Source organism: Ursus maritimus, unplaced genomic scaffold (genome assembly GCF_017311325.1).
Source record: "Ursus maritimus isolate PB19 unplaced genomic scaffold, ASM1731132v1 scaffold_28, whole genome shotgun sequence".
In the NCBI taxonomy this organism is placed as follows: Eukaryota; Metazoa; Chordata; class Mammalia; order Carnivora; family Ursidae; genus Ursus; species Ursus maritimus.
The window spans coordinates 39,348,529-39,363,977 of record NW_024425341.1 but is presented as its reverse complement, the minus strand read 5'-3'; the positions used below and the strand labels follow the sequence as shown (position 1 = coordinate 39,363,977).

Genomic DNA, 15,449 nt, shown 5'->3' with positions numbered 1-15,449 from the left:
TGCTGGAATCAATATCCCATCAACTTCACCAACCATCTACTATGTGATCTATGAGATGGCACTAGTACAGGGCTGAATTTATCCCAGAGCAATTTGCTCTAAATGTTACCAGCATTTTATCCAAAACATTTCTAGTTTACTCTCATAATTTTACTACTTCTCGCAAGGTTGCTTCCCTGCTTTTAGAGAATAGGGAGTGACAAGTACAATGTAAAATGCCTATATACGGGGTTTAGTAGTTGAGCTTGAAAACACAAAAGTTAAGTCCATGAAATTATGTAGGTTAACAGGAGAAGGTTGGCTCGGTTTTTCACACTGTGTGGCTGCTGCAACACAAGCCTGATGGATTCATTTCTCCCTTGCTGGCAAACCTGGATCATTTCATAAGACCATATTTTAAAGCAGTTTTGGATCCTACTGGTATATTCAGGTTGCCTCAATTCACGCAAAATCAATCAATTTTGGCACTCTATAAATGCATTATATTGATAATCTTGGACCCCCTTTCTTCTCTGTGCTCAACTTCATTTGGCTGGTGGCAGCTGTCCTTCAGATCATTAGGATAAATCTAAGTTGCCCACCATCGGGGGCCCTGAGTTCTTTGTAAAGATTAATTTAAAAAGTGCATCATCCCCTTCTAAATACATTATCCAGATTGTGATGCTAGCATTTTTAATAAAATAAATGATTAAGTCACCTCACTTAATCTTATCATCAACTGTAATTGTTTATTACTGAGGAGACCATGAATTATTTCTTTTTAAAAATTTTAATTCCAGTATATTTAACATACAGTGTTATATTAGTTTCAGGTGTACAATTTAGTGATTCAGCAGCTCCATACCTTACCTGGTGCCCATCAGGACAAGTCCAGTCCTTAATCCCCATCACCTATTTCACCCATCCCCCCCACCTCCCCTCTGGTTACCATTAGTTTGTTCTCCATAGTTAAGAGTCTGTTTCTTGGTTTATCTCTCTCTCAGCAGTGAATTATTTCTTGATGCCCGTTAGGACATTTTATCTCACAAAAGGATTTTAATGGTGATGATGACATCTTGTACTCTTCAATTATTATTCTATTCATTTTAAAGGGTACTACAATTGACCCTTGAACAACATGGGTTTAAACTGTACTTATATGCAGATTTCTTTTTCAATAAATACAGCATAATACTGTAAAGGTATTTTCTCTTCCTTAGGATTTTCTTAATAATATTTTCTCTTCTCTAGCTTACTTTATTGTAAGAATAGAGTACATAATACATATAACATAGAAAATATGTGTTAATTGACTGTTTATGTTATCAGTAAGCTTTTGGTTATAGTAGGCTATTATGTAAGTTTTTGAGGAGTCAAAAGTTATACTCAGATTTTTGACTGTGAACAACTAACACCCACATTGTTCAAGGGTCAACCTTACCCTTAATTGGAAAAATTTTCTTTCATCATGGGAGGAGGTTTAATTTCTAGTGTCCACATGAAGCAAATATATTTTAATTTGTTCCAGAATGTCTTTTTTGCTTTTTTTTTTTTTTTGGTTTTGCATTCTGCTTTGACTGTATAATAAAACATAGTAAAAAAACAAACTCAGTATGTGTATCATTCACTTCTTTGCTGAATTGCTTAGATGTGATTCTTTAAGGGAAAGTTCCAACAGAAACTCATTTTAGAAGCTGATTCTAAGAATAATAATCCCTGCCCTGATATCTTCTCAGGCCTGCATGAAGAAAATGTGAAACTGTTTTAAAAATAAAATTAGTACACAAAGTCTGTCTTATTTGAAAGAGAGTGAGAATATGGGAATTAAGGTAGAGTACATGGCAAAATACCCAAAGTCCTTTATGTTGCTGAAAATTATTATAAGACTATGTTAATCATACTTCTACTGGTATCTTCTAACTTCACATATGACTTCTAACTTCTCTCTCTGTACATTATTATTGTCTGTAACTCTTTTTACATTTGGTATCTATATAAGAGAAATCCCTCTTATAGTTGCTTCACCCTCTGAAGTCTGGAATTTTGAAATCATCTTTTAAAGCTTATTGTTTCTGGTGGCCACAAGCAGATGTTGCTTAAAGTCATAGATATTGAGTTTTCCTCTGAGCACCTGAGCACTCCCAGTGACTGGCATAGCTATACTGGGGGATAATCCCCTTCCCTAGAACGAGTGCCTCATAAGAGGACTTCATTTTTCCTTGCAGCACCATCTGTAGGCTGGCCTGAAAGGTCTCTGCCACACTCATTCAGCTATGACCTTGCACCGAGCTGTGTCCTCATAGATTCACGCTGAGAATGGCTAACATCCACAAATGAATCTCTTTCCTGGGAGTTTTGTCCCTGACTGATAAAGAATGGAGAAAGTTAGAGCTATTTACTAGGCAACAATCACTCAAAGGCAGTGCCATGCATTTATAGGAAAACTCTTGTAAATCTAAAGAAAAGTGATTTACTCACAGTGGGAATAGATTTAACACAGATTAGAAACATATTTTCCTCTTTTTCTGCCTTATTGTTTGTATTTTATAAGAGGTTAAGGCCAGCTCTGAAGTATTGCTAGAGAGTTTTTATTTTACCAGCAAAATAGGGTTTTAGCTATGAAATGAAATTCCACCATTTACTAATGATGTCTGCCTTTGAGGTATAACTGTTTCACTGAAGGCACAAATCATGTTATGGATGTGATGTTGTGCCATATAAATATGAGTTTTTGACATGCTAATTTATAATGACTGGCAGATGAGAAGTCCATAGGGGAACAGTAAGACTGGCACTTGGACCACAAAACTGTACAAGGGTGATCGATTCAAAGAGCAGTTTTCAGAACGATTTATTTACTCATCTGTTAAGTAAACTCTATGCGAAACGTGGAGCTTGAACTCATGACCCGAAGATCGAGAGTCACATGCCCTACTGACTGAGCCAGCCAGGCACCCCAGGAAAGAATTTTTTTTAAAAGATTTTATTTATTTATTTGACAGAGAGAGACAGCCAGCGAGAGAGGGAACACAAGCAGGGGGAGTGGGAGAGGAAGAAGCAGGCTCCCAGCAGACGAGCCTGATGTGGGGCTCGATCCCAGAACACCGGGATCACGCCCTGAGCCGAAGGCAGACGCTTAACCGCTGTGCCACCCAGGCGCCCCCAGGAAAGAATATTTTAAAACATGTCTTTAAATGTGAGTAAATAGACCATGACTACTCTTCAGGACTTGATGCAGAATGCCAGGACTACCAGAAAAATGAAGTCAAGGATCAGGTGATTTGGAGTTTGGGCTGAACCTGATTCCACTGTGAATCCTGCAAGAAAAGGCAGAACTTTCCAGGAAATGGTTGTCAGCTGGAACCCCAGATGTCGTTTGTGCAGAATGATGGCTAAGCTCCTGAGATGGTCCTCAATATGCGTCCTTTCTTGGCATGTGCTTGCTGCTCTTGACATCTAAAGGCAGAATATATTTCCCTTCCACTTGGATCCAGTCTGGCCTTGTGACTGCTTTGACCCACAGAATGCTTGCTCTTGAAATTGTCACTCTTGGAAACCAGTTGCCATATTGTGAGAAGCCCGAGCTGTATGGTGAGGCCATGGGGAAGAGAATCACAATGCTCTGGTAGAGGCCCCAGCTGAGCCAAGAGCTGATAGCCAGCATCAATGTCACGCATATGAATGAGCCATTGTGGGTGTTCCAGCCCTGAGCCCCAGATGACAGTAGTACTCGCTGTTATCATGTGGAACGGAAAAACCACCCAGTTGGACGCAACAACCTATAGAATCATGACAGGTGCGACAGGATTACTTCTACCCGAATGGGCACCTTACAATCCCAGAAGGGCCCTTGTAGGTTGAGCATGGCCCTGGTCAGAGTGAATCATGTTAAAAGTTATGTCACCAGATAAGGATTCTGTGTATCTGCAGTTCAATCGCCTGCAGAGAGCTGCTACTTCCACAGTCTTCACACTAGAGTAAAGTAGATTTTTGCGTTTTAAATGGATGATTAGAGTGTGCTGGGCTGATGATAATCCATGGGAGACATGGTGCCAGGAAAGCTCTTGAGAGTGAGGTTATAGGGTTAGAGAGTTGTTGCTTGGAGAGAGGCACCTCCCCAGCTCTTGGTGGATGATTTTGGTTGTGAAAGTGACAGTGGGTGAAAGCTGACTTTTATCTAAAAAAGTCTCATGGGGTTTTGTCACAGACTTCTCAAGGAACCTTGATCATTTAAGCAGGAATATAGTGCTTTTATGTTGTAATCCACATGGCAGAGAAATGTCAGCTTTGTCCGAGAGCTATTTACACATTTACACATTTTATTAGTTTCACATTTTTCATCTTTATGTTATGTTTTACCTCTTTTGCCATTATGTGTTAGCTTTTTTTCCTGATCAAATCAAGACTCATGCTTTTAGATGTAAATCTGGAGTTTGTTTTTCAAATGTTTAATTTCTCCCTTAACTTTATTATTTTTTGTTGTTTCTTGTTAAAGAGCATTGAAAAACATTACCTTAAGTTTATCTTATCTATCCATGAAGCAGTCTGATTTTTTTTTTCTGAAAGTGTAGGTCATGATAAAGTCACCAGAGTGTACAATACATGTAAAGCAAGCAGAGAAGTTTTAAAAACTTTTAATTTGAAAAGTTTCAAACTCATGGAAATGTGACAAGAATAAGAATAGTACATAGGACAGCAGTATACCCTTTATCCAGATTAACCTGTTGTTAACATTTTCTTCCATTTGCTTTCTCATTTGCTTTCTCTCTTTTAACTCCTCTCTGTGTGTATGCGTGTCTTTTTTTTAATTTTATTTTTTAAAAGATTGTATTTATTTGAGAGAGAGAGAGTGAGAGAGAGCACAAGTGTCAGGTGAGGGCCAGAGGGAGAGGGGCTCATGACCTGAGCTGAAGGCAGACATTTAACTGGCTGAGCCACCCAGGCATCCCTGTATGTGTGCCTTTTAAAGAATTTTTCTTTTTTTGTATTATACAGTTTGAGAGTAAATTACATGCATCTAGCCCTAAAATCATCAATGTACATTTCTAAAGAATAAGGATATTCTTTTAAATACAGTACATTTATCAACTTTACTATTTAATATTGTTACAATAATTTTATCTAATCTACTATCCATATTCCAATTTTGCAGTTAACCCATAAAGTCCTTCATTGCCCTTTTCTCCCTGGAGTACATGACACAGTTTAAGAACAGATTGTTTTGTGTCTTTAGTCTCCTTTAACCTGGGAAGAACATTTCCACAGACTATTTTTGCCTTTTATGACATTGACGTTTTGAAGAAAACAGTCCCTTTTTAAACAGAAGAATTTTTTATTGTTATTATGTTATGTTAGTCACCGTACAGTACATCATTAATTTTTGATGTAGTGTTCCACGGAAAAAAAAAAAAAAGAATCTAATCCTAAAAAAGAAAATGTTTCTCATTTTGGGTTTATCCAATGGCTCCTCATGGTTCCATTCAGGTTGTGAATTCCAGGCCAGAAGTGATGTGTATTCTTCTCTAGAGGCACATGATATCCATCTCCCCTTGATACTGATATTAAATTTGATAACCTGGTCAAGGCATTCTCTTTTATCCCTTTACTGTCTACTGTTCCCCCCACCACCACCACCATTTCTAACTAATGAGCTATCTGGAGAGACCATGAAAATATTCTGTTCATGAAAATTTCCGTTGAGATTTGGCATCTATTGGCATCAGACTCATGCCTGAGCTAAAGCTTAATATGACATCTGCAAAATTACGATTTTCTATGTTCACCACTTCCTCTGCATTTACCAATCAACACTCTGTTCTACCATAAGCAAGAGCCCTCTTTCCTCCCCACGGATTTATTTTTCTTATTATTTGTTTGGACTTGTTAACTCTGTGTTTTCAATGGTCTATAATTCATTACTGTCCTTAATTATTCTAGTGTTTAAATGTTCCCAGATTAGGCCCATTGGAGCCTCTTCCAGCTGCCTCCTCTGTCCTTTGGATGCTCCCATCATCTTTTTAAAGCACTTTATTACTTTTCTGCATAACAAGAGATTTCAGGCTCTTCTTGTATCCACTTCACTCTAGCCCTGAAATCAGCCATTTCTTTAAGGAGCCTCGGTTTCTTTCCATGGGGGAATGGTGAGAGATAAAGACACAAGCACTAGGCATGTTAGGAGGGTAATTTTTGGTGGGATTGAACTGGATTTAGAAGGCCTTTTTACTTAAGAGCTATGGCCAAAATGATGTTTATCTACATTTACGGAAGACAAATGACTACTTTTCTGTCTTACACCCAGAGTATCCATAAATTCAGGTGACTATATCATAATGAGGTACATATCTGAAGACATCATCTAGATAATTAAACCCCCAAATATGCTCTTGAGGATATTTTTTTTATTTTTTCCTATACAGTCTTCTATTATTAGCACTTGCAGGGGAAATATAATGTAATTAATAAACTTGCTATATTCTAAGAACACAAACTATCAAACTATATTACTGAGTGCAAATGAGATTTTGACTGCATTCTTTATTGGCGTTTTAGAAATTCTGAGGAGTTTGATAACTAGTATGATGAAGGTTTGAGAGGCTCAATTAGTTATAGAAATGAAGATGTTACATTTTCTCAGCTTGAATAGAAGGGCATATGACTTTTGATTCCATTACATACTCTTTGGCAGAGGGATGGCAGAGATCATTCCAGAATCCTTGCAGGCAGTCTTTCTCACTGGACAAACCCACTCTTCACCCCAAACCTGCTCTAATGGCTGCTCCCACTAATTTTGCAAGCCTGAAATTGGATTGCTATGCCTGTTGCCTACGCTGTGTTATGAGGCTCCGTAGAGAGTCCCATGTATATATTTTGAGTTTTCAAAATTGGGTAAATTGTCCGGAGTATTCAGTTATGTGCAAAATAAATTTGGTCCCAAACCATTTGAACTCAGGAGAATTTACTATAATTGGTTCTGGGAGATAATATATGTTTCCCCAGGAGTTGATGATTTTGAAAGGGTAGTTTTTCTTCTGGACCAGATAGACATGAATCATGAAATAGATGTACAGGGCGGTATCTTTGTTTCTGACCACAGAATCCAGATGGAGAGTCTAGCTAGTGGTTCCAGGTTTCTGGTCAGTCTCACTGGATTAATAACTACTAATGTTTGGCTGGAGCTTCGATGTTTCTGCAGAACCTTCATGTGCATTTATCACATTAAGTGGTGTTGCTGGTAGTGAATGATGTGTCTTCACTTACTGACCCCCACACCCTACCATGGGGTTTTGTCTCTTTCTAAGAATTTCTTCGTGAAATTGATTTAGTTACTCAAAGCTGCTTTAGAATGAGACAAACATGAATAAATAGACCCTTGGCCTTTTCTACTCTAGAAGATCCAAGTTCCCTGTTTGTGGTTGTAGAAGATAAACCTTAGTTGGAATTGGAAGGTGTCTTTCCTCTAATTTCACTGTTTAACTCTTTTCTATGGCATGAAAATGAAGGCAAATATTACCATCCTGATTAAAGACATAAATATACTCAAGCACAGAAGAGGTTAAATGACACATCCGAGGTCACTTTTCAAGAACGAGCAATTAAGACTCTGGGTTCAGCTCACTTTTTAAAATTACGGGTAAGGATTTCTTTGAAAGTCTTGTAATCCATAGATGTTCTAAAGGGGCTGAATTTAGATGCTGGTCTGTATTTCTGTAGCTGGTTAAAAATGGTCAGAATTTAAAGGAGTCACAGTAATCAAATATATTTTTAGAAGTACATTAGCATGTGGTTTTGCAAACTCACATTTCATTCCTATAAAAAACAGTGAGTGCTGTCATAAAAATCCTGTCAAGATTTACTGCTTCTTCATGAGACCCAGGACTAAGCCAGAGGGACACCATGCACCCCAAACCTACTCATAGCTGCTGCCTCTGAAACTCTACTCTGTAATTTGGTAAGTGTTTTAAAAAATTCAACTAAATGGCTACCACATGGTGGAAAATTAGCAATCTGGGACTGAAACTTTTATGTGGTATTAAATCCACATATGGAAAAAATTAAATATCATCCTCAATGCCCTCCATGTGTTCAGATGTATTAAATGAAATGCTTATAAAGTGTGACATTACTTAACTTTTATAAGGTTTGTCACATCTAGTAAAACTTATTACTGTTCTTTTGAAAAGCTTCATACAGGTGCCTTCTGAGGTCATATCAGTCTGAATGTCCTATAATATACATAGAATTTGTTGCTGGATAGGCAATCAAGAGTAGAACTTTCACCAGGGCAACTTAATATAGCACAGAATGCAGTAACTGGCAGTAGGCAATGCTGTGGGAGATTGGTCCATAATCTTCTTTTCTATGGAAAGGATTTTATAAAACATAGAGGGGGAAGTAAGTACCACAAATTGTCTTAGTAAAATTTGGCTCTTTAAAATAATTGACTCCAAGTATCTTATATTTCCCTAGATCTGAAGGGTAGTGCCATGTGACTTTCACAGTCTGCATGTACAAATGTGCCTAGGGTGCTCAATAAATCATATTGATACAAATGATAATGAGGATTTTAAAGGAAACTTGTTACATTTACTCAGTTTACTCTGGAGTCAAAAGATATTTCATGAGCTTCGTTGCTCCATTTGCTAGAGACTGACTAGTATGTTGGCTGCTTAGAACCCAGGTGTGCCCTGGAACATTGATCTCTGTTTCAACAGGTGTAGTTTACAGCCTATCAGAGCCAGAATCACCTGGAGGATTTGTTAAGCACATGAGATCTGGGTTTCATTCTAGACCTACTGCATCTGCATGCATAGCAAACCCTCCAGGTAATTCTTGTTCACTCTAAAGTTTGAGACTCTCTGACAGTACAAAGGTCTTTGGTTACATAGAGAAAACCAAGGCTGAGAGCTTATCAAATGTCCCAACTGTATATGCTAGTATATGCAGTGCATAATGATGCATTGTTACCCAGCAATCCCTAAGGTTTTCAACTGTACAAATGATATCCACATAGAATTGGTTCCCTGTTAAGGCTTATTGACTAGCCTACTGTAATGACAGCCCATGTTAGAATGAGCCACCTTGGTACATTCAGAATCTCAGCCTGGTGGACAGTGGAATAGGGGGAACTATTTTTGCTGAGATTGAGACCCAAAGGTCTCAAACTCTCCATACAATTTATGTAGGAAATTTACATTTCCTATATTTAGATCCCAGTTCTGTAGAATTATTATTTTTTTTAGACTGTGGGCCCAAAGAGTTTAACCTGCTCATATTTGTAATAGGTCTAACTCCCAGACAATTTAATAGGTGTACTTCATTTCATACAGAACATAGCAAAATTTATCAAACCAAATTCTTCCCTGTAAAGAATATGACTGAAGTCCATTTTAATTGCTTCATACTGTGAAAAAATGTCTGCTGGGTGAATGCTCCAGGCTGTGGTTAAATGATCTTGCATCACAAGAAATACCTGGGCTAGAGAAATACCACCTCAGCCAGCCAGAAAGAGTCAATGACTATGTCTAAAGGAAAACAAAGAAGGCATTTTCAAGGAGAATGTTGAGTTTCTCAACATTCCTACCACCCCATGTTGCTGCCATTCTCAGTGATAATGTCATCGTGGCTTCTATTACAGTAACTTTGACTCTCTGGGTCTGGATTTTCCCATGGAGCAGCAAACTGCTTGAGGCAGCTGGCACATGTTCAAATGCTCAAAGAGCTGCTAAAAATGTAACTACCTGTAAATGTCAATGTTTTTCAAGTAAGTGTTTTTTCCTTTAGTTCCAAATTTTGTGCTGTATTTTAATGTCACTCAGGAGTGGCATAATAATGTTGGATGAGAGCCGTCCTACAGTTACTCGTTCTCTATTTCTATAGGGCAGTGGCAAGAGCCTGTTAACAGTGTAGTTTTGCCCCATTAAGTGCCTTAGTTTTTGTTGCTATCCCGAATATTCCTTCATCTTCGGTCATCTGTAGGGAGTGACCATTAACTTCTCATGTCTAACTGCCTTACAAGTTCCAACAGAATCACTGAAATCAGGAGGCAATTGTTTTCTTTCTAAAAATGGTCCAGTCTGAATTTTGTAGAACAGATATATTGCTCATCATTTTTTGCCACTATTGACAAAAAAATGAGCATTTACCCACCAGCAGCCAAGAGTCAACAGTTTTCAAAGAGATTAGTAAAATGCATGATTCTTTTGTTTATTTATATTTCTGGTTGAGTGTACAGATGGGTAACTCTTGGATTTTGGAGTCTAGTGCATTTTCTAATGAAATATATGGTTCCAATTGCCAGGGACAGGAGACTCAACCATCTAGTTTTGAATGTTACAGTTTGCCCTTGATTGCTTTGAGTCAATGAAGGGGAGATTATGGGTGTTTGGTCCAGCTGAAATGTGCTCTGACTTCTTTCCCTGCAGCANNNNTCCGGCATGATTGGGCCTTGGCTTTCACTTGCCAGGCAGTGCGAGTGTTGAGCGGAGGGGAGCTGTTGTATTAAATGAAGCTCCACCGCATGCCAGGGCTGCCTTCTGCCTGGCTTAGGACCCCGCAGAAAGTCTCCCTGCCATCTGGCTCCAGGGAAGAGGGGTGTGCTTCTGCTGCCTGAAGCCCCATTCCGTAGCCCAGATGAGATCTGCCTGAGCCATTGGTAGTTTGTAACACTTGAATAGAAAGGAAGTCAGAAAACAGATCTCTCCTCCAGTTAGTTTGGAGAATATCAATCAGGAGAACAACAAAGTATTTCAGAAATTATCTAAGATTAGGATTGACCATTTATTGACTAATCAATATAGTCAAAGTTATTTGATGTGTAAAATGTGTGCATCTCCATACACATATTTATGCATATAAGTACTTGTTATACATACATATTATTTGAACTTATAAGGGTATACACATGTATTTGCCAATCTTTTGATGTAGGTCCAAGGCCTTTTCTTTTTTTTTTCCCCCTCTGAAGATTAATTTACTTATTTGAGAGAGAAAGAGAGAGAGAGAGAGAGAGAGAACATGCACACATGCTCACACATGAGCTGGGGAGGGGCAGAGGGAGAGGGAGAGAGAATCTCCAGCAGTCTCCCCGCTGAGTGTGGAACCCAATGAGAGGCTAGATCTCAGGACCTGAGATCCTGACCTGAGCCAAAATCAAGAGTCGGACGCTTAACCAACGGAGCCACCCAGGCACTTCAGGGCCTTTTCTTTAATTGTTGGTTGATTGGTTGGAATCCTGACTGTCTTTATTCCAGAAAGCACCACCATATAGCATTTTCTTTCTTTAAAATGGAGAACTTAAAGATACTTGCAGAGCAACCTGAAGGCAGAATCTTTATGGAGTTTTATCTAATTTTATAACTCTTTTAAAAAGGTAACTCATCCTTATAGAGCTATTCCAAAACAATCACCTCAGTTTTTAATAGAAACAATAATTCTCTTTTTGTACTCTTTATCAGTTTCAATAATAGTTCCTTAATTTAGGTAATATAATTGCAACTAGCACAAAGGGTTTGGGTATAAACTCAATTGGCTCATGGTAACCCAGCAGTACCTGGGATGGGAGAAGGGTAGGGACTTTCTTAGGGACACATAGAAATGATTCTAATTATAACTTACTTAGGACTATAGGCTCCAAGTGCATACAGGCTACTGCGCTTCTCTGACAGACATCACCTTTGCCAGGTAGGAGAGCATTAGGTGTGCACCGTGTCAGACTACCATTCTTGGACCTTATCTGTCTGGTCCAAATCTTATTGAGAGCGCATTGCTTTGCTACATATGAAAAGAATTGAGACTCGACAACCACATTAGAAAAAGATATTATTTGAAGAAAGACCTGGAGAACAACATCTGGTTTTGTTAAAGTCCAGCCTTTGTGCCCAATTTTACAGCTAAGCTGACTGAAGTACACAGGTCATGACTTGTCTAGGGTCAGCTCGTCCGTCAATAGCTCAGTTGCTATATGATCCCGAAACTCTCATAACTTTCAGCCCTGTATTTACGCTGTTAAGTCACGTGGCCTGCTACAGAACATGCCACAAAGTGTCCCAGATGTGCAGAGAGACACCGTTCCATGACCCAGCAACTTCAAATTCCCTTAGGACTTTCTGATTATTAAATGTTCTTGGAGACCTCTCCTACAGTGTAAGCGCATTAACCCAAATGTTATGAGGATTTCCCCACATGACAGTGTTATAAGATTTTCTTATGAGGTCACTTCCTTGGAAGGCAGGGATTTAAAAGCTACCACAACAGGCAATGAAGCAAGCAGCATGTGGCTTTGCTTTCAGTTTGACATTTCAAGCAATGAAGAATTTATATGGATAAGATTTCTAATACAGCTGATGTAGCTTTTTTGTTTGTTTATAGGCTTTGGTTTCACCTTGAAAACATCCTCTCTGAACATCAGAAGTGCACTTTATCCCTGAATGGTATATTAACTTCTAACATTTCTGACTTCCAGTCATGAGAATTTCAAAACCAATTGCATATAGCAGTGAGGCTTTTCATTTTTAATGGTGCATTCAGAAGGCCAGTTTTTCCTATTTTCTGTGCTATCTTCATTCATCCCATTAACTACTAAGAGCTCTGATAGAAACCATACCTTCTTCTTAAAAAAAAAATGCTATACTAAGTTGCTTCTTGCCTCTTAAAGAAAGTACTCAGATCACTTAGGTAAACCATACTGAGAGTATATGTTGACTGCTTGTGTATTTTTTCCCCAAACCGTCTGTCAGTCTTTTATTTCCATTGAGGTTTGCTCGTGGATTTTAGCTTGGGCCCCAGCAGTGAGACTCAATGCAGGACATTTCCTCAAAAATGTTTGGAACTTTTATGGACATTCTATTGTTATTTAAAAACCACCTAATTTCTTAATTTTTTCAACAAAGCTTATGAATTTACCGAGACTTCAAAAAGAAACGCATTCACTTCCCAAACCTTCCAACTGTGTACAAGATCATCTGAAACAAAGTTGACTGAGTTTATTTAACAAAGGGCTACCTAAACCAAATTCTGCCCTACTTTTCTTTTGTTGTCCATGTATATTTGCTAAATCTGTGTATTTGGTATTTTGTTTCTCCAGAACGCACTGCCAGTCTTGTATAACCAATCATCGGCAGCTGCAGGCCGACTGGTACATAGAGATGAGGAACAGGGCAGGAGGAATGTGGGAAGCCAGGCTGTAGGTTGGAATGCGTTCCCCAACATGAGACCTCAGAACTAAGGACTCAACCGCATTCTCGCTTCTGTGCTTGCCTTTTCCCAGACTGGTTCTGGGAAAAGTCAGGATGTCACCAACAGCCTCCATGTCCAGAAGATTTGTGATGGAGGCCTAGTGGAGCCAAGGTGTGTTTGAGATAATATCTATGAACTTTCTCTGTCAGGGCTTCACTCTGAGGCTTTGGAAAGCCACTCTTGTTTCAGTTTCTGTCTTGTCCTATGGGTTATATTCTGCAAAATATGACATAAGTTGACATGATAGAGTCCAATCTAAGTTTTCCATAGCAATAGTATAAGAAGGGATTATACCCATTTTAATGAGAAATACTACATTTACTCCTTCTTCACTCCCTCTCATCCTTCATTCTTTCCTTAAGAAATATTGAGTATCTCTTATGTTCAAGACATAAAATACAGTGGGAAACAAAACATTAAGTATCTTATTTTATGTCATATAGTATGAATCTTTAAATAGTGTATAGAAATTACATAGACCAACTCCATCATTAGCAATAATTACATTTAAGTAGTTCATCAAAGTATGTAATAAAAGCTTTTTAAAATCTCCATCAGTTGTACCTTGTTTTGATGGTAATGATCAAGATGGTAAAAGAACACTTTCAAAAACTAGCTCAACTTCATCCTCAAAATATGTTTATTGAATTGAATGATGGCTATGAGACTCGGAAGGATTTATTTGAGGAGCTTTAGAAGGAAAATATCACTTATTATTTTCCTGACTACAGAATATTATTTGTTTATTATAGAAGAATGGGAAAGCTCTTGAAAACATGAGGAACAAAATAAAACTTGTGCATAGTTCTATTACCCAGAGATAGCTAACACCATTAATATTTTGATATATTTCTTCTGGCCTGTGTGTGTGTGTGTATACATATAAAGCAAAAAAGAAATATTGTTATATATATTGATTTAAAAAAAGTTGATGTCTCATATTAATTTTAAAATTGTTTTTAAAATTTAATATATCATAAATATTTCCTTTGGTTAATAGGGTTTTATAAAATATGATTTTTAATGAACTGCAGAATATTGTATTATATGAATATGGATAAACTGGATATTAAGGTTATTTTAAATTTTTGACTAGTATATAGAACTTCTAATTAGGAATCTTAATATATAAGATTTGTATATGCCTTTGAGGATTTCTAGGATACATTTCTTTTTTGTATGTTTTTGTTTTTTAATGATAATGAACATTTATTGAGCAGTTACCACATTCCAGGCACGGTTGCTACTGCATTGCCTTATATACCTTATCTTACTGCTTTGCCTCTGAGACCTAGCTTTTAGCATTATTCTCATTTCCTGATGAGGAAACTGAGGTTAAAGAGATTATGTGACTTGCTCAAGGTCACACACCAGGAAATAAAAAGAGCTAAGACTTATAATTATCAACTTATAATTATCTTATAATTATCAACAACTATGAACAAAAGAAAAAAAAATCAGTTTTTCCTGAATGGACAATAGCCACACCAAGAGCAAACAGAGACAGCTGAGGGTTAATATGGGCAGCAAAATGTTATCTTCTTCAGCTTCCCACCTCTGTTCCCCTTATTCTTCCAGTTCCCCTCTCTTCTCTCTTTTTTTTTTTTAACTTGAATTCAAGTTAGTAAACATACAGTGTAGTATTGGTTTCAGAGATAGAATTTAGTGATTCATAGGATAAATTTCTATAAGAAGAATTACTGGAGTTGCTGAGCCAAAAGTGATTATTATTTTTTAAGTTAGGCTTTTTTTTTCTTTTTTTAAAGGTTTTATTTATTTATTTATTTAAGAGAGAGAGAGAGAGCGTGTGTGTAAGCAATGGGAGGAGCAGAGGGAGAGGGAGAGAATCTCAGACTCCCCACTGTGTGCACAGCCCAACTCAGGGCTCCATCCCATGACCCTGAGATCATGACATGAGTCAAAACCAAGAGTCTGATGCTTAACCAACTGAGCCACCCAAGCAGCCCTATTTTTTAAGGCTTTTCATTTCCCTCCACTCTATTTCAACTAGTAATGGATGAGGATGATTACATCCTACATATTTTTTAATGTTGGATATCAAATTTTAAAATTATTGTTTTTGGGAATATTTAAACAGAACCTGTATTTAGATTATAGAAATCATAATAGATGTGGTCTGAGAGAATGAATCTTGAAATATTTTTCAATGAAATGTACATAACTGTTATTCAATTTATTAGTTGCAGTGTATAGTTAAACCTATCAAACCAGCTAAG

General features: G+C 37.6%; 1 pseudogene; it reads left to right on the top strand.

Moving 5' to 3' along the window:
- The window catches only part of LOC103681000, a 77,502-nt pseudogene that overhangs the window by 4,977 nt on the left and 57,076 nt on the right, over positions 1 to 15,449 (top strand).